This window comes from Aquila chrysaetos, chromosome Z (genome assembly GCF_900496995.4).
Source record: "Aquila chrysaetos chrysaetos chromosome Z, bAquChr1.4, whole genome shotgun sequence".
Taxonomy (NCBI): domain Eukaryota; kingdom Metazoa; phylum Chordata; class Aves; order Accipitriformes; family Accipitridae; genus Aquila; species Aquila chrysaetos.
This window is the reverse complement of record NC_044030.1, coordinates 8,359,841-8,382,473: the sequence shown is the minus strand read 5'-3', so window position 1 is coordinate 8,382,473 and position 22,633 is coordinate 8,359,841. Positions and strand designations below refer to the sequence as shown.

The 22,633-nt window shown below is 42.7% G+C and overlaps 1 long non-coding RNA gene across 1 annotated transcript; it reads left to right on the top strand.

The window, feature by feature from the left end:
- Positions 1-391: 391 nt before the first annotated feature.
- On the top strand, positions 392-21,504 carry LOC121232681. The gene is made up of 4 exons (XR_005931583.1): positions 392-478; positions 8,758-8,762; positions 17,346-17,352; positions 21,494-21,504. It is a non-coding gene; the product is annotated as an uncharacterized LOC121232681 (long non-coding RNA).
- The last annotated feature ends 1,129 nt before the right edge of the window (positions 21,505-22,633 follow it).

The window sequence follows — 22,633 nt, the reverse complement described above, 5'->3', positions numbered from 1 at the left end:
TTAGCTCCGAGAGGTCATTTCCATAGTCTCCTCTCAACTGTGCTTGTGCAGTGCCTCTTTATGGTGGTCGTCTGGTGGTCGCAGAGATGAAGATAGATGACTCCTCTTCGTCACCGCTAGTAACCTTTCTTCTTGCACAGGCTCAGTGATTTCTTGGTATTCACCCAAGCCGCAAGACCAGTCTTAGCTGGCTCTTGGGGCCTGCTCCTGCTTCTTATCAGGAACTGTCTTTACCTTATTGGCTGGTTCTTAGGACCAGCTCTTCTTATCAAGGACTGTCTCTATGTCAGCTAATTTCAACAATGTAAGCGCTAAACATCATCTTTCATCCCCCTATATTATGTCTACTGAGATTCTTTTGACTCCCCTTGTCTCAGTCCCCCCTTTTCTAGAAAATAGTAAATTCTTTTACTATATCTAATCCTAGTACTTCTAATACATTATCTCCCTATCTAGCATCCTCTCAAAGTATTTGTTGGTCTCGAGTTTTCCTCGTAACTGATTCTTTTTCCATTCACTTTAAGAGTCTCCTGTACTCCTACAGCACAAAAAGCCACATCAAACCACTATGCCAAGAACCACAGACAAGAGAATAATGATTATTATAGTGACAAACAATTGCTTCAACCATGTCAAATCTGGCAACCAGGAGGTTAATTTTTCTAATATGTCTGTCAAGTCCCAAGAAGTGTCATCTTGGGAAGCTTCATGTAGTATTCTAGTCTTTTCCCATATCTCTTCAACATCTGTTTCAATTCGTTGGTTTTGATTGATATAGGTACAGCAGGTTTGGTTTATAACTACACATAAGCCCCCTTCTTTTGCTAAAAGCATGTCCAATCCCATTCTGTTTTGGAGTACTACTTTACTTAGGGATTGTATTTCCAGTTGCAGCCCTTGAATTGCATCAATTGTAGCTTTTTCTATAACCTCTAATGTAGCAGATATATTCACGATAGCTTTCTCCAACTCGCTTACCCCTAAAGAGGGGATTAGCCATCGGACAAAACTATGGTACCTAGTACCTCGAATAATTAGTGGGTTTTCGGTCCGTTTTACACAGAGCCAAGGTGTTCTCAAAAACCCTCGGGGAGGCGAAGCTCCCTCGAATATACTGATCTGAGGTGCAAGGTACCCCGAACAGTGTCCCTTCCAGTTCTGGGGTAAACTCTTTCTGGCCCTGCCATCCCCACAGAGCCACCAGTATCCGGGCCCTGTGTTGCATCTTGGACCGAGATGTGTTTCCCTTCTATCTTGTTCTTGCCCCTTCTTTTCTGGCCCCCTCTTTGGTTTCCGGATATAATAGAAACTGATAGTTAAGTTCAGTCCAAGACGTTCTAATTTTCCTTTATCAAAAGTTCCCAGATTTTCTGCAAGGCTACAATTATCCATGTCTCCCCAAATATTATCAGTAATATTTAAGCAATGGCCAGTAATTAAGACCTCTTTAGGGTCAGGTACCTCCAGATCAAAGCTGGGTCCCCGCTGGGTGTGACGGTCGGACAAATTATAGTCAATGTCTCAAACATTCGTTAAAGAACTTTGGTGGAGAAAATGGCCTCTGTAAAAACACTGGAGTTTTGTGAACAGGACAATGTGGCCGGAGGAGAGGGCCCCCTGGAGGGTGGGACCGCGCTTCTCCAAAGCCGCAATTCCTTATCTTAAGTGACCAGAAGAAGGAGCACAGCATATGTGCCTGGAGGAGGAGGCCCGACGGAGGATGGGACTGTGCTTCTATCTTAAGCGGTCATGCCAGCAGAAAAAGAGAGGCAACTCTGCAATGAACCCCCCCCAAAAGCTCTACGACCGATTCCAGAGAACCCCGGGAACGGGACTGCACATGTTGAGACCATCGACTAACACGCTATAAAAGAAGGGAGAACGAGTTCTCAGCGCGCGCCCTCCGGAACTGGATCTCTACGCTGGCTGGACCAACGCTGGACCCAGGACTGGTGAAACCCTTTTCTTCTCTCTTTCTTTCTTTCTTTCTTTCTCTTTCTCTCCCTCCCTCTTTTCCTTCTCTCTTTTCCACAGTCCCTACACCTCATCCTTTTAAACATAAACCGTTGACCAAGTCTGAGACTAGGAGTGGATCTAGCCGCCCCTGCGCTCCTCTCTGAGAAGGAGTCCAGAAAGCAAGGGGGTCTGCTCTGAACCTCGTGACTCAATGGGAGGGCTCTCCTTCTGACACAGCTTCATGTTCCTTTTTCCATTTCATTTTTCTATACTTCCCTTCTCTTCTCAAACAGCGGCTTAACGACATGTTGCAAGGTTCATATTGATAAGTTCACTTGTACTTGGGCAAGGTTATCTAGGTTGAATAAATGTTGATTGTTGTTTGAACTCCCCTGGTGTCGTTTCACCTTAATTCTGACAAAGGAAATCCACGAACCTGAGTCGCTCCAACTCTGGGACGCGACACTGGGTATTTACCTTTCCATAAAGGCATAATCCATTCCTGTCTGGCCCATCTTTAATAAGAGATGTCCAATTTGTGGTTGGGACTCCAAGAAAGGGGAGTTCCATGTTCCCCTGAGGAAGGGGATTACATACCCAACAATCTGATAAATTTAGTACTTTTGAGATACTCTCTGTCATATTTAAGTAAGTATTTCGATCCCAAGCCTGTCCCTTGGGCAAGGTCCAACTGAGGAGCATGACAATCAATGTCTTACAAATTTGAGCTTCAAAGGTCCCTTTTCTTGTGAAGTCCATTGTCCTTTGGGTGCCTTCTTCACCCTAGTGTGATGGATCCAGGTGCTCTGTTCCTTGATCCTAATCACGGTGAAGGAGGTAAGTAATACTTGAAATGGTCCTTCCCACTGCGGCTCCAGAGTTTTTTCTGTAAGAGACTTTATATACACATAATCTCCTGGTTGTATATTATGTACAGGCCCATCCAAACCTCTCCCTCGAGTCCCTACCACATGCTTCCTGATTTTATTAAGTTGCTTACCTAATGCTACCATGTAAGAAGTCATAATTTCATCCCCCGCTTGTACAGACACCCCTCTCTGTATCCCATAGGGTTGTCCATACAGAATTTCAAAGGGGCTCAGTCCTTCTTTCGCCCTTGGTCTTGTTCGTATATGCAGAAGGGCTAAAGGGAGAGACTGAGGCCATGTCAAATTTGCTTCTTGTCCTAATTTCACAATTTGCTGTTTGATTAAGTGGTTCATTTTTTCCACTTGACCACTCGACTGGGGGTGATATGGAGTATGAAGCTGCCAATCTATACCTAAATGGCGGCTAATTTGTTGTACTATTTTTGAGACAAAATGTGGTCCTCTGTCAGAGGATATGGTTGCTGGAACCCCAAAACGTGGTATTATTTCTTGTACTAGTATTTTAGTTACCTCCCGAGCTTTAGCCGTTCTTGTTGGGAATGCTTCTGGCCAACCTGAAAAGGTATCAGTTAATACCAATAAATAGCGATACCCCCCTTTTCTTGGAAGTTCTGTAAAATCAATTTGCCATAGTTGTCCAGGCCCATTGCCTCTTCCAATCTGGCCCATTTCTGGCTTGGGGGTATTCTTAGGATTAGTCTGGAGGCAAAGATCACACTGTTGAGTCACCTGTCTCACCGTGGTGTATAAATTTCTAGCCACAATTTCTCTTATCAAATGATTATACAGAGCCTCTGTTCCCCAATGTCTTTTCCTATGTTCCTCCCGTATCAAATGCCATAATAAGCAAGAGGGAACGATTAGCTTTCCTTGTGGGGTATGAGCCCACCCTTCCTCATTATATGACGCTTCTAAATCTGTAATGAGCTTCTGATCTTCCTTGGTGTATTCTGGCTTACCTTCTAGGGAGATCTGCCTATCCGGAATTAAAGCCCCTTCTGTTTTTACCTTTGTTTTGGCCACTTGTTTTGCCTCTCTGTCCGCCAGCTCGTTCCCTTTTTCCAAATCTGAGCTCACTTTCTGGTGTGCCTTAATATGCATAATTGCTACTTTCTTAGGGAGTTGGACAGCTTCCAGTAACTTCAGAATTTCTTCTGCGTGTTTGATATTTTTCCCTTGAGAACTCAGTAGTCCTCTCTCCTTCCAAATTGCTCCATGTGCATGTACAACTCCAAAGGCATATTTTGAGTCTGTATAAATGTTCACAACTTTGCCCTGGGCCAACTCCAGGGCGCGGGTTAGAGCAATTATTTCTGCCTTCTGTGCAGAAGTGTTCATGGGCAAAGCCCCTGATTCTATTACCTCTTGGCTGGTGGTGACGGCATACCCCGCATGTCGATTACCATTTAGGATGTAACTGCTTCCGTCTGTGAACCACGTTTCCCTGTTTTCCATGGGGCTGTCTTTCAGGTCTGGGCGACTGGCGTATGTTGCTTCAATGGTTTCCGAACAGTCATGATGTACAGGTTCTCCTGTGTTCCCACTGAGAAAAGAAGCTGGGTTAACAATGTTAGTGACTACAATCTCCACATCATCCTGCTCTACCAATATAGCTTGATATCTCAGGAATCTTTGTGGAGAGAGCCAATGTCCACCTTTTGCTTCCAGTACTGCTGACACTGTGTGAGACACCAGAACAGTCATTTTCTGGCCCAGAGTAAACTTTCAGGCTTCCTGTATATTCAGTATCACAGCCGCAACCGCCCGCAGGCATCCAGGCCAACCTTTTGCAGTCGTGTCTAACTGCTTAGAGAAGTAGGCAACTGCCTGTCGATATGGACCTAGGTTTTGTGCTAATATTCCCAGGGCAATGCCCTGCTTCTCATGGGAGTAAAGAAGGAATGGCTTACTCACATCTGGAGTCCTAAGGCCGGGGCCGACATCAAAGCCTTTTTCAATAGTTCAAAGGCTCGTTCGGTCTCCTTGTTCTACTCAAGGTGTTTCTGCTCAGTGGCTGTCAACGCATACAGTGGTTTAACAAGCAATCCATAATTATAGATCCACAGTCGGCACCACCCTGCCATTCCCAGAAAAGTCCATAACTCTTTTACTGTCTGAGGTCTCCGAGTTTGACATATTGCCTCTTTACGGGCCTGTCCCAAAGTTCTTTGTCCCGCACTAATTTCATAGCCCAAATAATTCACTTTGCGTTGCATTACCTGTGCCTTTTTCTTGGATACGCGGTACCCCCGGAGTCCCAGAAAATTTAACAGACTCACCGTCCACATCATACAATCTTTCCCTGTTTTGGTGGCGATCAGGATATCATCCACGTACTGCAACAGCTTCCCCTCCTCAGACGGGGCTTCCCAGGATTCTAAGTCTTTTGCAAGCTGATTGCCAAAAATGGTAGGACTATTCTTAAATCCTTGTGGCAACACCGTCCAAGTGAGCTGGGTATTTCGACCACTTTTGGGGTTTTCCCATTCAAATGCAAATAATTTTTGGCTGGCTTCATGGAGAGGGAGGCAAAAGAAGGCATCCTTCAAATCTAAAACAGTAAACCAAGTCAATTCAGGTGTTAATACAGTCAACAGGGTATATGGGTTTGCCACTACTGGGTAAAGATCTTCAGTTATCTTATTCACCGCCCGTAAGTCTTGGACCACCCGTTATGACCCATCGGGCTTCCGAACAGGTAATATAGGGGTATTGAATTCAGACTCACATTCTTTTAATAATCCCAATTGCAAAAATTTTTCTATCACTGGCCGGATTCCTTCTCTGTCTTCCTTCTTTAGGGGATATTGTTTAATTCTTACCGGCTTTTGGCCTTCCTTGATCCTAACTTCAACAGGTGGAGCACTTTTCGCTCTTCCAGGTGCATCAGTAGCCCATACCCCCGGGTGCACTTGGTTTAAGATGTCCTCGTTAATGCTTCCTTCTAGGGGGAGACTGGTTAAGGTTAGGCTCAATATTTGAACATATTGCTGATCTTTTACCTCCAGAGTAATTTCTTCCTTTTTGAATACAATTTTTGCTCCCAATTGTTCCAACAAGTCCCTTCCCAAAAGTGCCTTTGGGGAGTTGGGCATACATAAAAATTTATGAATGCCCCACTGTTTTCCTAATTTATATTCTAAAGGTTTACAAAAATATGCCTTTTCACTTTGGCCAGTCGCTCCTTTCACCATGACATAATCATCTCCCAGAGGCATCAAAGCTTGATTCAGAACCGAGTATGTTGCTCCTGTATCTACCAAAAATTCTACCTCTTGTTGTGTTTTCCCTAGCTTAATTATAACCAGTGGATCCGCTAGGGTAGATTCCCCAGGTTCCCGTCAATCTCCCTTCACATGGGCTACCGTTCTTCCTGTTTGAGCCCTCTGATCCTCCTTGTTCCTTGGGCATTCCTTTTTCCAATGACCGAATTTCTTACACAAAGCACATTGATCCTTGCCCAGTCGGGGCAAGTCTCGTCTAGGCCCTCTTCCTCTTTCTTCCTGGATAACAGCCAGTAATTTCTTTTGCCCTTGCCTATATCCTTCCTTTCTGTTACTAAATACTCTCCATGCTTCATCCAACAATGTTTCTAAATTACTACTCTCTGTAGGTCGTAATTTCTGAAGTTTACGCCTTATATCCCTTGTAGATTGACCCAAAAACAGGGAGACTAATTGTTGTATTCCTACCTCTGACCCAGGATCTAGCAGTGTGCTGCAGCGCATTACAACCCTCAGTCGATCCAGGAATTCAGATGGAGACTCGGAAGGACTCTGTTTAACTGCATATAAAGCTGACCAATTTATAGTTTTGGGGATTGCTCTCTCCATTCCTTTTGCAATCCACTCCTGATACCCCTGCAATCTTTCCATATGTGCAGATCTATTAACATCCCACTTTGGGTCTTGGAGAGGGAAATATTCCTTAATGTCCCCTCCTGTAATCTTATAATGGTCTTCAGCAAGATTCCCTGCTGTTTTTAAAATCAGCTCTTTCTCTGTCTCAGTCATATATTCCAGTAATAGCTGTATATCCTTCCAATCAGGGTTATGCTGTTTTACAATAAATTGGAAATGCTTAGTTACACCTATCAGATCACTCCTATAATCTTTTGCAACCTTTTTCCATTCCACTAGGTCAGCAGTAGAAAAGGGTACTTTGATTAACATCGTCCCCCCATCCGGCCCCACTGCCTCTCGGAGAGGTGCTTGTAAAGCTGTTGAGGTAGTTTTCTTCCTAGTACGGGAAGATACAGGGCTGTTCGGAGGGGTTGGAGTTCTATCCGAGTCTGCATCCTGTTCCTGTGATCGAGGGGGAGGCTTAAACAAGTCAGTTAGATCTTGTTCTGGTACCTGATGGATTTTATTTGCCTTAGTACATCTTTGTCCAATACTACATGCCGAACAACACCGCCTCAGTTACCTCTAAGCTCCTTGTTGTTCTCTCACTCAAGTGCAAGCACCATGGGGTCCTGTGGGGGTACCATTCCACAGTCCCTTTGCCACTCCAGATGGTTTCGGAGGGTGAAAAACATGTCTGCATACGAAACCTCATCCCATTTTCCTTCTCTCCTTAAAAACAGCATTAGTTGTAATAGAGTATTATAATCTATTGACCCATTAAGTGGCCACTTAGCGTCACCTTCTAACTTATACAATGGCCACCATTGATTGCAGTATTTAATAAGGTTCTTTTTACTTTCCGTACCTCCGGTCCCAACAATATCTTTCCAGTGGGCAATTACACAACCCAAAGGACTCTTCCTCAATACTCCTCCTTGATTGTTTCCCATCATAGAAGTGTGGAATTTGGGAAAACACTCAAGGCAGTCTGGTTTCCGTCTGTTAGATGTACAGTACCACCTCCTCCCACAAGATTTACACTTCAACAAAACCCAAGCCGGATGCTAATTGCTATTATATAGTCCAGTTGCAAGCCCACATACAAAACAGAGAATCACCCCTATTAAGACGTAAAGACATTCACACATTAACAAACATACATACACCTATAAATTTCAACATATCATTTCCACACACCCTCACAAAATCTTTAACATAAACTTCCAAACATTCACATCATACAATCATCGCTCCAGTTGACAACCTTTCAGCAGCTGCAAAAGTAAACCAAGCGCAATTGCAAGGGGGTCCGCTTACCCTTCTCCTGACTCTTATATACCAGTCATCGACAGGTCCGTCCTGGCTCCCGATACTGGGATGCAGCGGTCACCCCGGATTTGCTTGATCTACCTCCAAGATCGCTAGCGGCCGCTCTATCGGTCAGCAAATCCCCCTTTTTTACCCTACAGGGTACCCTCCTCCCATACGGGGACTCTGCTGCACGCCAGACATCTCTGTGCGATTTATCAGCTGCCCCGGCCTGTACCTTTACAGGCTCCCTCTGTGAAACATACCGTTTGGTCCGCGGCTTCAGGAGGTCGTTGTCTGCTCCCGCGGTGAGCGGCTGGCAGCGGAGGCCCCTCCGAGGAAAGTGCTCGGGGCGCGCCGAGGGGCGTCCGCTCTGCAGTCGGTCCCGCAGCCGAGCAGAGAGTCTCCTGGCTGGCTCGCCAAACTGACGTGCGGAAACGGACTCCACAATCAGTGAGATGGTAAAGTAGGTATGTTTATTCAGCGCTGGGCAGCACGGGGGTAGTCCCACCAAAGTCGTGTGCGCCTGACTCAGCAGTTAGTTTCAAGTTTATACAGTCAAGTGTTACATATTCACAATACGCCTATACATATGCATGACCTATCCCTGCTTCATATTGAAATTAGCTCCGAGAGGTCATTTCCATAGTCTCCTCTCAACTGCGCTTGTGCAGTGCCTGTTTATGGTGGTCGTCTGGTGGTTGCAGAGATGAAGATAGATGACTCCGTCACCGCTAGTAACCTTTCTTCTTGCGCAGGCTCAGTGATTTCTTGGTATTCACCCAAGCCACAAGACCAGTCTTAGCTGGCTCTTGGAGCCAGCTCCTGCTTCTTATCAGGAACTGTCTCTGCCTCATTGGCTGGTTCTTAGGACCAGCTCTTCTTATCAAGGACTGTCTCTATGTCAGCTAATTTCAACAATGTAAGCGCTAAACATCATCTTTCATCCCCCTATATTATGTCTACTGAGATTCTTTTGACTCCCCTTGTCTCAACATGTGCTATTTCGACAGCTAGGGCAGTGGACAGAACTGACTGATCAAAATTGCATTCCTTCTATTAAAGATGATCTCTTTCTCATTAATTTCCTTGACAAGAAAGACAATGTCAGTGTGCAGATAAAGGAAACCAACACCTTCCATCACAGATACCTGTTCCATTTTAGGAGTCCAGCCAAACTCACCTTTGATTTTTCACTTTTTATGACCTTACTAAGGGGGGGTATTGTCTCTACTGCATATTAGCAGGGAGGTACAAGCTCTAATCATGACACATAATTCCCTCAATTGAAGGTAAAATGTGTTTTTTCCCTTCTGTTTATTATTAATGTACCTGACTTTTATTACAATGCTATGAATACTAGATATAAAATCAGTTGGTCTGCAGAAGTAATTCTTTAACAGGAAATGGAAGTTTTAAAAGAGGTAACTCTCACGGATGTAAATAATTCTTTGATCTTTAAAAGGCTTGTAAATAAGGCTAAAATCCTTCAGTAGTATGATTTCTGTACCCATGGTAAAAGTGATCACTATATAAGTGATTTATGTGTCAAAGGGTGCAAATCAGAGAGGAGTCTAAGAACTGAAATATATATTTAGAGAAAAGTTGTCCAGTTTATTTTATTTCCCACTTTGGGAAAAAAAAATGGGGGGGTTGGCTTGGTTTTGGCGGATTTTTTTCCACAACTGCTGGGAGATTTTAAGTAGATGTTCAGGTAAAGAAAGGCAAAGAGGAAGGCAATGATGGCAATTTTTTATTGCCTATCAGGCTGTCCTTCCAAGTCATGAGCAAAGAAATATAAATGTCACTTATTATCTCAAAATGTCAGATTACCATCTGTTTCAACTGGAACCAGTATAATCAATTTATACACTTTTGTTTTTTCATACGGCAGTCTAACATATGTTTATTAATGTATGGAAATTTGATCCTAATTGCTACATTCAGTGTACAATGCAGATCTTTGAGGGAAGGAGTTGTTTTCCATCAAAATGTGTTAAGGAATGACTTAGCACTGGCTAAGCACTGTGTCATTAACAAGTCTGCTTAGCAGGCATTTCCTGAGATATTAGCATTTCTAAAAGTTAGAAAGATAGTAGGGTTTAAAAGGTAATATTAAGGAAAAGAAAAAAGGTTAATGTCATAATTATATTGTCATAGAATTCTAGACTCATTTAGGTTCGAAAAGACCTTTAAGATCATGAGTCCAACCATTAACCTAGCACTGCCAAGTCCACTACTAAATCCTGTCCCTAAGTGCCACATCTACAAGTCTTTCAAACACCTCCAGGGGTGGTGACTCAACCACTTCCCTGGGCAGCCTGTTCCAATGTCTGACAACCCTCTCAGTAAAGAAATTTTACCTAATATCTAACCTAAACCTCCCTTGCCGCAACTTGAGGCCATTTCCTCTCATCCTATCACTTGTTACTTGGGAGAAGAGACCAACCCCCACCCAGCTACAACCCCCCTTCAGGTAGTTGTAGAGAGTGATAAGGTCTCCCCTCAGCCTCCTCTTCTCTAGACTAAACAGCACCAGCTGCCTCAGCTGCTCCTCATAAGACTTGTGCTCTAGACCCTTCACCAGCTTCATTGCCCTTCTCTGGACATGCTCCAGCACCTCAATGTCTGTCTTGTAGTGAAAGGCCCAAAACTGAACATGGTATTTGAGATGCAGCCTCACCAGTGCTGAGTACTGGGGGATGATCACTTCCCTAGTCCTGCTGGCCACACTATTGCTGATACAAGCCAGAATGCTATTGGCCTTCTTGGCCACCTGGGCACACTGCTGGCTCATATTTAGCTGGCTGTCAACCAGCACCCCCATGCCCTTTTCTGCCAGGCAGCCTGCCAACCACTCTTCCCCAAGCCTGTAGTGTTGCATGGGTTTGTTCTGACCCAAGTGCAGGACCCAGTGTTATAGACGCTCGTGACAAATTGGAGGAGCCAATTTGTATTAAATAAAAGATCGAATTTATTAGCAAGCGATAAAAGAGCAAAACAGCGCTGGGCGGCCGGGGAGACAGTGCTCCGCCACAAGCTCGCACCCAAACAGGGGAAGAGCCTCTTTATTTATACAGTCTTTTTAGTCCCTGATACGTGATGGCTGGCTGGTATCTTCGGTATCTTGTGCCATCAGGTGTTAAGTGGTCGTAATTTGCCTTCTGGTGGTTGTTGGGATGAAGGCGGAAGTCTTCCTCAGCTGTTCTTTAGGTGACTCAAGTCCCATTCATGCTCTGTAAACGTTTCTCTACATATGCTAATCATCGGTACTCATGGTCTTAGATAAGTGAAGAATATCCCTACCTCCACATGCGATTTCATGAACAAAGGTAACCCGTTCATTACACCCAGCACTAAGCCTTTTTGAACCTCATACAATTGGCCTTGGCCTGTTGTCCCACAAGTGGCGTCGTTTACCCGGTGTGCGAAACGTCAATATACACATAGAGCAGAGGTATTTTATTCCAATGCATGTTTGCGCAAAGATGGGGGCTAGGTGGTAATCCACAAAGCTAGCACACCTCATGCCTAAACGGGCAAGCAATTTATACAGTTCAGTTATACATATTCAATTTCCAAAGTTCTTCCCCAAAACTATTACTGGTAGTCACTTATCTAGTAAGTTTCTATTGGGTTAAAGTTTCCCCGCTTCCAGCTAAAGGTACGGTGTTATTATATTCTACAGCGCATGCTCAAGGAGAGTGGGGGGGATAAGTTTTTTGGTCCTGAATTGAGTCGGTGGTCGTGATCTCCCCCTGCAGCCTTTACCATTCCTCTAGTTATTCAAAGATTTTTGCTGACTTCATGCCTATTAGCAATTTTTCAACTTCTGAGAACCTCCTGGGGTAGGATGTTCCCTTCTTACCAGTCTTGTAGTTCTCCTTCAGGGGTCCAGTCCTTAGCAAGGCATGCCTTGTGTATACAAAAGGTATCTTATTTCACAAGACCTTTGTGGTTTTATTCGGTAAATCACTCCTTAAGTACATCACTTCTCAAGTACGTCTTTTCTTAAGTACATCAGGCCCATCGATCCAGCCTGTCCAGATATCTCTGTAGAGCCTTCCTGCCCTTAAGCAGATCTATACTCCCACCCAACTTGGTGTCATCTGCAAAACTTACTGAGGGTGCACTTGATCCTGTCATCCAGATCATTGATAAAGGTATTAAACAGATCTGGCTCCAATACTGAGCCCTGGGAAACACCACTTGTGACCAGCTGCCGACTGGATTTAACTGCATTCACCACAACTCTTTGGGCCTGGCCATCCAGCCAGTTTTTTATCCAGTGAAGAGTATGCCTGTCCAACCCATGAGCAGCCAGTTTCTCCAGAAGAATGCTGTGGGAAACAGAGTCAAAGGTTTACTAAAGTCTAGGTAGACAACATTTACAGTGTTTCCCTCATCCACTAAATGGGTCACCTTGTCTTAGAAGGAGATCAGGTTAGTCGAGCAGGACCTACATTTCATCAACCCATGCTGGCTGAGCCTGATCACCTGGTTGTCCTGCACATGCCATGTGATGGCATTCAGGATGATGTCCTCCATAACCTTCCCTGACACCAAGGTCAGACTGCAAGGCCTGTAGTTCCCTGGATCTTCCCTCCCACCCTTCCTGTAGATGGGCATCACATTAGCTAACTGTGAGAGCCTGAAAGAGTTAATGTCTCAAACATGTGGTAGGGCAAGTTCTGCTTAAAGACAAACCCTGCATAACAATGAACCACAGGTGAAAACAGGCCCATCAGCACAGACCAGCCCAGAACACCAGCCAGGACAGGGAGGGCGTGCCAGAGGGTGCACAGCTCCATGTTCTGTGTTCTGATGTGCTGAGCAGGGCAGCTCACCATGCATGGCCAAAGATCAGGCAATGGTCATGTCTGCAGGGAAGGAGAAGTTACTCCCCAAACGACCCCAAGCCCACCAACCCATTTCCCAAAGGTTCTGAAAGCACAAACCGTATATGACACCTAATTAGCCTAATGAGTTTGAGTGTTCTCCTAAAGGAGGGGCAAGGTGAAGATAAAAGGACACAAACTGAAGCCCCACGTGTGCATGTCCCCTGGAACTGGACCTCTAGGCTGGCTGGACCTAGGACCTGGGAAACCTTTCTCTTTTCTTTTCCTCTTTCTCTCTCTGTCTTGCTCTCTCTTTCCTCTTTTCCATAACTCCTACACCTCACCCCTTTAGACATAAAACTATTGACCAAGTCTGGGACTAGGAGTGGACTCAGCCGCCCCTAGGCTCTTCTCTGAGGTGTCTAGAAAGCAAGGGGGTCCACTCTGAATCTTGTGACCCAACGGGAGGGCTCTCATTCCCTGAATTGATGTATATGGTTACCACAGGATACATGGTTTACTGAAGTAGTTTCACGCCAATTCCTGTTGTGAGAGACCACGCCACCTACTGTTATGCCTCCCAAGTTCAGGCTGCTTCTGCCATGAAAAAAATGTTTCACTCATCATTTGGTGTTGTTTCACCTTAATTTAGCCCAAGGAATTCTGATCTCACCACAATTCCTCCCTGGTCTGTCCAGCATGGGTTGTGACACTAACTTCCAGTCAACTGGGGCCTCCCCAGTTAGCCAGGACTGCTGATAAATGGTGGAAAGGGGCTTGGTGAGCACCTCTGCCTGCTCCCTCAGTGCCCATGGGTGGATCCCATCCAAGCCCATAGACCTGTGTGTGTCTAAGTGGTGTAGCAGGTCGCTAACCATTTCCCTTTGAATTATGGGGGCTTCATTCTGCTCCCCATCCCTGTCTTCCAGCTGAGGGGCTGGGTACCCGGAGAACAACTGGTCTTACTATTAAAGACTGAGGCAAAGAAGACATTAAGTACTTCAGCCTTTTCCTCATCCTTTGTCACTATCGTTACATTCTGGACAGGCATGGAAGAATGAAAGTTTTAAAGCTGAACAGAAACCCAAGGGAGATTTGGTTATGAAGGTGACAGTGGATTTTGATCTTCCCTGAAAAGGGCATGATGCTTGCTTAAGAAACAAATTTTTAGCCAAGAAGATGGTTGAAAATCCATACATGGAAAGTGCATGAAAAGAGAACAAAAATAGGCTTCATTAACTACGCAGTCTACATTTGGCTTTTTTATATCTGAACTGAAAGGGACTTGATAGAAATTTTCAAACACTAAGAAATTCTATTTTTACAGATACACCTGTCATTCAAGCGTATATGCTGATTTATTCTTGAAATTCCTGGTCTCCTTCTATAAAACTAGTTTGAACATGTCATGAAATTTTTTGTCTGGCATCAGCAAGGCTGAGTGTCTGCATTGTTTCCCCACACTGCTGAAATACCAGATCTCTGTGCTTGACAGATAAAGTGTAAGGAAACTCTTCTGAGAGATTTGTTAAATAACAAACAAACAAACAAACACATAAATAAAACCCATCAACTACCAGATCTGTGCCCATCTCAAAAGCATTTGTGATAACTGTCTTCTTAAGTTCCAAAATAATTGAAAGGGCTTACCACATCGCGTGTTATGTTACAGACTGTCATTACCAAACCAGACAGCTTTCTGCAGTAAACGAAAAGACCCATTGCAAGGCTGGCTGTTGTGTAGCCTTATGATGCACTTGCCACAACACACTCTCAATTAAAAAGCTTGACCAAATGACTGTAAACAATGGCATAGTGGTAAATTTGACTAATGCTTTCCACCATTTCATACTGTTTACTCATAGTCCACTTATTAGTTCAAAATAACAGTCACAACTTTAATATTAAGCACTCTGTCTGGAAAGGGAGAGGGTTATGTCTTTTTAAAAGGTTTCTAAATGATGCTAAGCATCTGTGCGATTGTAAGCAGCAATTAATATGTGGATACCTGAAGTTTCCAAAGATCTAAACACAATATGGACAAACTACCAAAGTTCAAGAGAAGATTTTAGGCACTTCATCCCTATCTCAAGTACTGAAGTCACAACCAAAATCAGCAGCAGCAGAAGGACTTCAGAGCAATGAAGAAGCTACAAAGAAAGTTAGGTACAGCTCCAGAAGAGATGTGTGTCTGTATGTACCTGTGTATCTGTGTTTGTGCGTGGGTTTTTTGCTGTTGTTGTTGCTTTTCTTTTTGGGGGAGTTGAGGGGTTAAGGGGGAGTAATTGAAGAAAACTGTAGCCATTAGCACGAAGAAAGTGATCTTGGTGGTGGAGAGGATGAAGGGATTGGTCTCCAGGTCCAATCCTAGGGCAGGAAGAAGGGATTTTATGCTTCTAGAGAATATTTGAAATCAAAGCCTAACTCTTCTGTGGGACTCTGGGACTTTTCTCTCCTGGTAGGACAGAGATGCTGCGTCTGACCCAAGTCCTTGGAGCAGAATTTGGCTGGGCCGTTCAGTTGCAAACATAACAGCAAATCAGCCCTTCTGGATGTTAGAGATTTCTTTGCAGTGCCCCACTGCTCATTGGTACAATGTCACTAACATATTTTAGGGGAGGGTAGGAATATTTTGTGCCTGGGAACTTTTGCTCTCAGCACTTTCTTGTTTATTTATCTGCAGACACTTGGCACATTTAGATCTGAATTTGCTAAGGTACATTCTTGGTAGCGTATGTTATTCTGCATGTGTCACTCAGGTGGTTTTTGTCTTTGGACTGTCCCCCCGTTGCCCTGGATTAATACATAGGAATGATACGTTCACTGTGAAAAACACTGCCCCTTTCCAAAGATCCCTCCCACCCCAAACTAGGGCTTATTTATAGTAAAAAGTTTTTTAAGACTCAGAATTACATTATTTCAGGAAAAAAAAAAAGAAAAGAAAAAGAAGACAATTAAGTCATCATTAAAAGAACTATCGTGTATAATCGAATTTCAAGTACCTGAAACTCTTGAAAATTCAGTGCCCAGGCTGTACACTTCTAGCACCATGAACAAAAGATAATAGCCTCAGGCCAACTCTTGTCACCTATAATGCTCTGGTATTCTAGTCTCTGATGGTCCTCTAGGTCATCCTAAATCTCCTTCAGTCAACTTAAACCTAAATCCTAAGAGAATTGAGAACTAAGCACTTGAATTTTAAATCCCATTCCTCAACATGTTTGATATCTTGGCTGCCAGATGACTTTTTGAATTAGATAGTATGTGTGGATTTAATTCAGCTGAATGCCATTCCCTGCTACCATATTTGATAAATGCCTTACTATCTCTTGACTTTTTTTTTTTTTTGAGATCCAGCAGCATTTCATAAAAAATTCTACACTACATTAAGCAGCACTGTGACAGAGCTGAATGAGGGGATGGGTGGACGAAAGCTGTTCATTTCCACCTGGGGAAACCGGAAAAAAAATACCTGAGGAGAACACAGGGATGTTTGCAGCTCCAGGACAGGAGTTCCCTGAAAAGTACGATGCAGATTCAGCTCTTCAGCTGCATAGCCACCATGTTCACCACTCTGCCGAAAGTGGTGGTTCTTGGGCAGCCTGTGGAATCGGTGCCAAGGCAGGAGGTGGAGGAACAAAGGACCTTTCCTCACCATTGCTGTTCAACAAGAACATCATTGTAGGTTTGCTGGACCTGCTACAGTGTTCCACATCAGCACTCCCAAACTCTGTCCCTCCAATTTTTCATTGCCCTGTTCAGGTCCAGCCCAAAGCTGAATCAAGAATGAATGCAAATTAAAGACTGTTTAGAGGCTGATACTCCTGCTCCATATCATATGTATGTCATAGGAGTAACTCTCCTTATTTATATAAATTCACCAAATGTTATCCATACAGGAAGAAATATTGTAAGTCACAGAGGAAAATATTGTAAAATATAATTTGGCAGAATGACTCAAATGCTTGAGGGCACATTCAGATGACTGACCACATAGCTGCTTCAAGAAAGTAACTCTGATCAGCCACACAGTCCTGGAGAGGTGTATGGGTAATGTATGGGAGCAGGGCTTGGTTCAAATCCTCTTCCAAGTTCAGCCACCTTCAGGCACGCTAGCACACAAACATGAAAGCAAAGTAATTTCAAGCTCCATTAGCAGCATAGGTAACGATCAATGCTCTATATACATGGAGGACAAAAGAAGTAAAGAAATTATACTTTTGAGGCTCTAATATACAATGAACAATAAAAAATACACAACCTGTTTAAAAAATACTTAACAATAATGCTTAAAACATGGTGGTTTGGGAGTTGAGATGTGGGAAAATGACTAGATGCTTAAACAAGAATTTCCTCCCTTTTCTCTTTAAGTAACTGTAAACTCCTTCCTAGTTTATCCCCAGACACCTAAAAGCTACAATTACCTTAGGCTTTTTAAAAAGGTAATGAGAATTGATTGGTTTTATTATACAAGTTTAAGGATGTTTTGTTGAATTAGGGCAATTCAGAACAGTTGTTCAATAGCAAATATCACAATTTCTTCTCACTGGTAACAAAAATTCTCAGGACAAGTTTTATAAGTATTGCTATCTTTCTTCCCCCTATATATGCTTGGTAGCTGGATGTCCTAATGAGCTGAACACCACCAAATGACAATTTGTGTCTTTATTTGCCAGTTTATAGAGCTGTTGTCTCAGATGTGAGCCTTCTGTACTGAAGATTTATTTTTCTTCCTTTGTTCTGATTAAGTGATCAGTCGTTTTCAGTTACAGTTCTGTTCCTGCTGGTATCTCCAGGGGTAATCCTACCCAGCAGGCTTTGGCAGGTATATTTTAGGCCTGGTTTTGGTTAGTACCAAAGACAGGTAGCCACTGAAATAACCATCATTCTTTTTATGTAAATATATGAGTTAAAAAAACCAATCTGTATGTGCCTAAACATTCTCAGTTCTTGATCTTAAATTAAGTGAAGTCAGAGGCTAGTAGTCTGATCTCAGAAACTCTTGTTTCTGTGTTCCACTATTTTATAATGTTATTCCTTGTGCTTGTTAGCAACATTTCATTACCAGTAATCACCACTGTTCCTCCAGGGAAGAATAAAATGAAATAAAGCCATCTACTAACCTTAAAAAAAAAAAAAAAAAAAAAAGGTAAACCCACAAAAGTTTATAAAGTTTCCCTATTTACCATTTCTAACTTGCATAAGAATTTCTAAAACTAAATCTTCAGCCAGTTCACAGACGTGCTTGGAAGAATCCTACAGGATACAACCCAAACTCAAAAAGGATAGGATAGGTAGAGGTGGTTGTTATTTAAGGTTCTTGAGACCAATAAGAAAGTCTGGAGCAAGGAAGACGCCCTCAGTGGAGGCAGATCAGGTTAGGGATCATAAAAACAAATTGGACATAAGTTCAGTTTGCACTCATAAGTGCTGAGGAAGGTGATGGATGTCACTGTGAGGCCACTCTCAATTATTTCTAAATGGTCACAGCAGCCAGGGGAGGTTCCTGAGGACTGGATAAAAGCAAATGCCACTCCTGCCTTCAAGAATGAAAAGAAGGAGGATCCTGTAAACTACAGATTGATCAGTCTCCCCAGCATCTCTGGGCAGGTGATGGAACAAACCACCCTGGAAGCCATTTCCAAACATGCTAAGGACAAGAAGATGTCTAGAAATAGTCAGCATGGATTTCTATAAGGATTGTCATGCATGGCCAACCTGATAGCCTTCTGTGACGAGACGACTGACTCAGTGGATGAGGGGAGAGCAGTTACCTTGGCTTTAGTAAGGCTTTCAACACTGTCTCTAATAACATCCTCACTGACAAACGGATGAAGCACATACTATATAAGACGACAGTAAGGTGGGTTGAAAACTGGCTGAACTGTGGCACAAAGGCCAGCTGGGACACAGTCACTAGTGGAGCACCCAAGAGGTCAATACTAGGGCCAATACATCATTTAATGTCCTCATGAATGACCTGGATGCTGGGACATAGTGCACCCTCAGCAAGTTTGTAGGTGATAAAAAACTGGAAGGAATGTTCTACACACCAGATGTTTGTTCTCTTATCCAGAGAGATCTTAACAGGCTGGAGAAATGGGCTGGCAGAAACCTCATAAAGTTTAACAAGGGGAAAGACAGTCCTGTACCTGGGAAGGAATAACCCTATGTGCTAGAACAGGCTGGAGACCAACTTGCTGGAGAGCAACTTCGCAGAGAAGGACCTGGGACTCCTGATGGAAACTAGGTTGACCATGAGCCAGCAAGGCACCCTTGCAGCAAGGAAGGCCAACAGCCTCCTGGGCTGCATTAGGCACAGTGTTGCCAGAAAGTCAAGAGACGTAATCTTTTCTCTCTACTCAAAGCCAATGAGAAGCATCTGGAGTGCTGGGCTCCCCATATAACAGAGACATAAACATACCAAAGTGAATCCAGTGAAGGGCCATGAAGATGTCTGAGGGCTTGAGCCATCTCTCAGGGGAGAAGCTGAGTGATCTGGGATTGTTCAGCCTGGAGAAGAGAAGGCTCAGGGGTCATCATCCAATTGCTATGTAGAAATATCTGATGGGGAATGGGGCAGAGAGATCAGAGCCTGCCTCTTCTCTGTATAATCCAGCAGCAGTATGAGAGGCAATGAGCACCAACTGAAATAGAGGAAATTCCATTTAAACACACAAAAAAGATATTTTTCCTGTAAGGGTGGTCAAATGCTGGAATGGACTTCCCAAAAAGGTTGTGGAGTCTCCATGTTTGGAGATCTTCAAAAGCCATCTGGACATGGTCCTAGGCCACCTACTCTAGGTGGCCCTGTTTGAGCAGTGGGGTTGGACAAGGTGATCTCAAGATCCCTCAACCATTTGGTGATCTTGTGATTCTGTGCCACCTATTTCAGTGTTTCATGTACACACTGAAAAGGCAGAAAGATACCTTTTGAAAAAAACAACATGCAAACAATGAAGGACACTATATGCAAAAGCTGAATCGGAAAACATTCCTGAATTAGCATTATACAATCATTTAGTTCTGCTACTTTGTTTTAAATTCTGTTCTGATCATTCTTAATATCAACATAAGCTATCTTATAAATTGAAAAAGGAGGAAAAAAGTCAAAATAAGAACTCTCTGAAAGGAGAAAAATATTAAGCATTGAATATTCAACACTGAACATGCAGAAAATCATACACAGCCTTTGAGATAAAATGGAAGAACTAGAAAGTTGTCCGATCCTATCTTTCTGTAGCTCTAAAGTATTGAGTCTCTTGGGAAATGAAGACTACTAGTGGCATATTTGAGGCCATGTTCCACTAATTTCTGGACACCTGTCCAGGACCCTTGTCCAGGACCCTTCACTTAATACTGTGACAAAAACCTTGAAAAAATATTGTAATAGAGCTTGAGACATTCAAACGAATCTTCCAACTTAAGAAATTTTTTTAGGTGTTGTTAGGAAATTTAATCAGAAATGACAGCATGATCAGGCCCCTTAAAAAATTCTTCATGTGCAGCATACAGTCTCTTGCACCATCATTTTTTTTCATATGTGTTTGAGATTCAGTAAAGTATATTAAGAAAGATGATAGGTAGAGGGATTGACAGATAGGTAAATAGATCACCACTGTGCCATTCAGTAAAGCCACTGTTTAAACAGTAAAAATCTATTCCTGTTTCTTGTTAATAAAAACCTTCCTTATTATGGGCCAGTAGCAACTGTATCTATGGATTGTATTAAAGATTTCTCTAAAGCATTTACAATGATTGAAATTCAAGGGCTCTGATGTTGACCTTTCTTATTTTTAAAAAATCTTCTGACCTTAAAATGTTTGGATTTTTTTTAAGAACTACGCAAATAACACAAACCTTGCATCCTTAAGCATGCTCAGGGCAACTGAAAAAAACTAAAACTTTAAGGAAATATATCTTGCATGCTAAATTTCTGAAGTTCTGTAGGGTCATTGCAGCTTGAAAGGTGCTTTTTTGAGAGGCCCTTTTAGTGATCAGATTTACTACACTGAGAATTTTGATTTTCAGAAACCCTTTTTCTTTTTTTCCTTCAGTTAAAGAATTTTTTTTATTGTTTTCTTACACCACCTCAGACCTATTGTGTATAATGCTAGATGTTAAGGAATGTGTGCCAGAGCTGGGCAAGATTTTCCCGTGATAGATTATTACACTTCCCAGCAATCAATACCTACAGATTGTGCATAAATACTGTAAACTTCCCTCTGCAAACATGATGCACATTCATATAGCAAATACTATGTATAGATCAGCAGTACAAATGTTTGTAGGAAAAATCCATGTGATTTCAGCTTTCTCTCCACAATCAAAACAGTGTCTGGCCCTGGTAAGCAATTTTTTCTTAACTACCCCAAGCTACTGTTTTCAGGCTAGTGGAGGTACAATCTCTGCATTGAAGCAATTGTCCAGAGAGGAAAGTCCATCCGTGGAGTTATTCAGATCTTCACTGAGTATAAACTTGTGCAACATGGTGTAACTTTGAAGCTGGATCTAACTTTTAAGTCAGCCTTGCTTTGGGTGATGATTTTGGACAAGATGACCTTCAGATATCCCTCCTTATGGTTTATTTCTGTGATTATAGAACTGCATTTTCCCAGTGACTCAAATGTCACTAAGGCCAGCTGAGCACCTGCAGGTTTTAGTCATCAGATCATTCTTTGTTATCCACTTTCTAAATGATCAGTCATGTTCTGGTCTTTCTCCAGCAGAACCAGAAATAAAAGGTACTTCTTCTGTCTGTATCTATGGTGACATGACTCCTGTTCATGAAGAAATGCATGGGTGGCATTTGGTCACTTCGTAGAAGCTGATGAACAAATATCAAAGCACAATAACTGGTGTCCTAACCACAAGTTTGAGACACAGTGCAGAAAAATAGATGAAGTTTCTGGATATTAATAGCTCTCCAACAAAGACATTTTTAAAAGTTTAATTGGAACTTCCCCCACTCTGCTTTTAGAGTAGTCTGTAAAGAAGAAATACTAGTTAGAATTAGCCATACCTTTTCAATTCACAGCAACGACATAACTAATAGTTGCAAACTAGCAAAAAGTCAACTGTTTAGTAAGCATTATTTAGGTTATTCTTCTATACAGGTAACAGAAGCAGCAGCTCACAAAAGTGATCTAGAGGACTGGTGTCTATTAGCACCTGAAGTTCCACAGGATGCCAGGGTTTCTAACTCATGCAGGTTAATTTCAAGACCAGTTACTCCAAAGCAGAAGACATGTCTGCAAAAAACTTGGATGGTCTTATTATATCTGAGTACCCTGAAGTGGTGTATGTCCCTGAATGCCAGTCCCCGTTGGAATATTTCATTACACAGCCCTTCCCAGCTTCAGCCCTGGATCTCAACCATACTCTATTTTTGTCTGTTTCTGGAGTGATCAAATGCATACAAATCTGACAAATCTTTAAGACACCTGACACATTCACTTCAGCAGCATTATGAGATCACTGTATAACCAATAAGACTGAATTTCATTTACACCAGTAATATCTCAATCTAACTAACCCTATATACATCACATGCCAAAACCAAATCAGATTACTTTTCTTTTTCTGTTTTGTTTTGTGTGTTTGTTTTTTGTTTTGTTTTGTTTTTTTAAAAAAGGCTTATACTACTAGAGAACAGCTAAATAGCACAGGCTGTATGTAATTACTGATTTACTTCCAAGTGAATCAATGCAAGTTTCATTCAGGACCTAACAAGCAAATGAGTTTAAGTGTATTTGAAGAAGATATCATGTATGGTGTTTCCTGTTGAAGCGAAGGA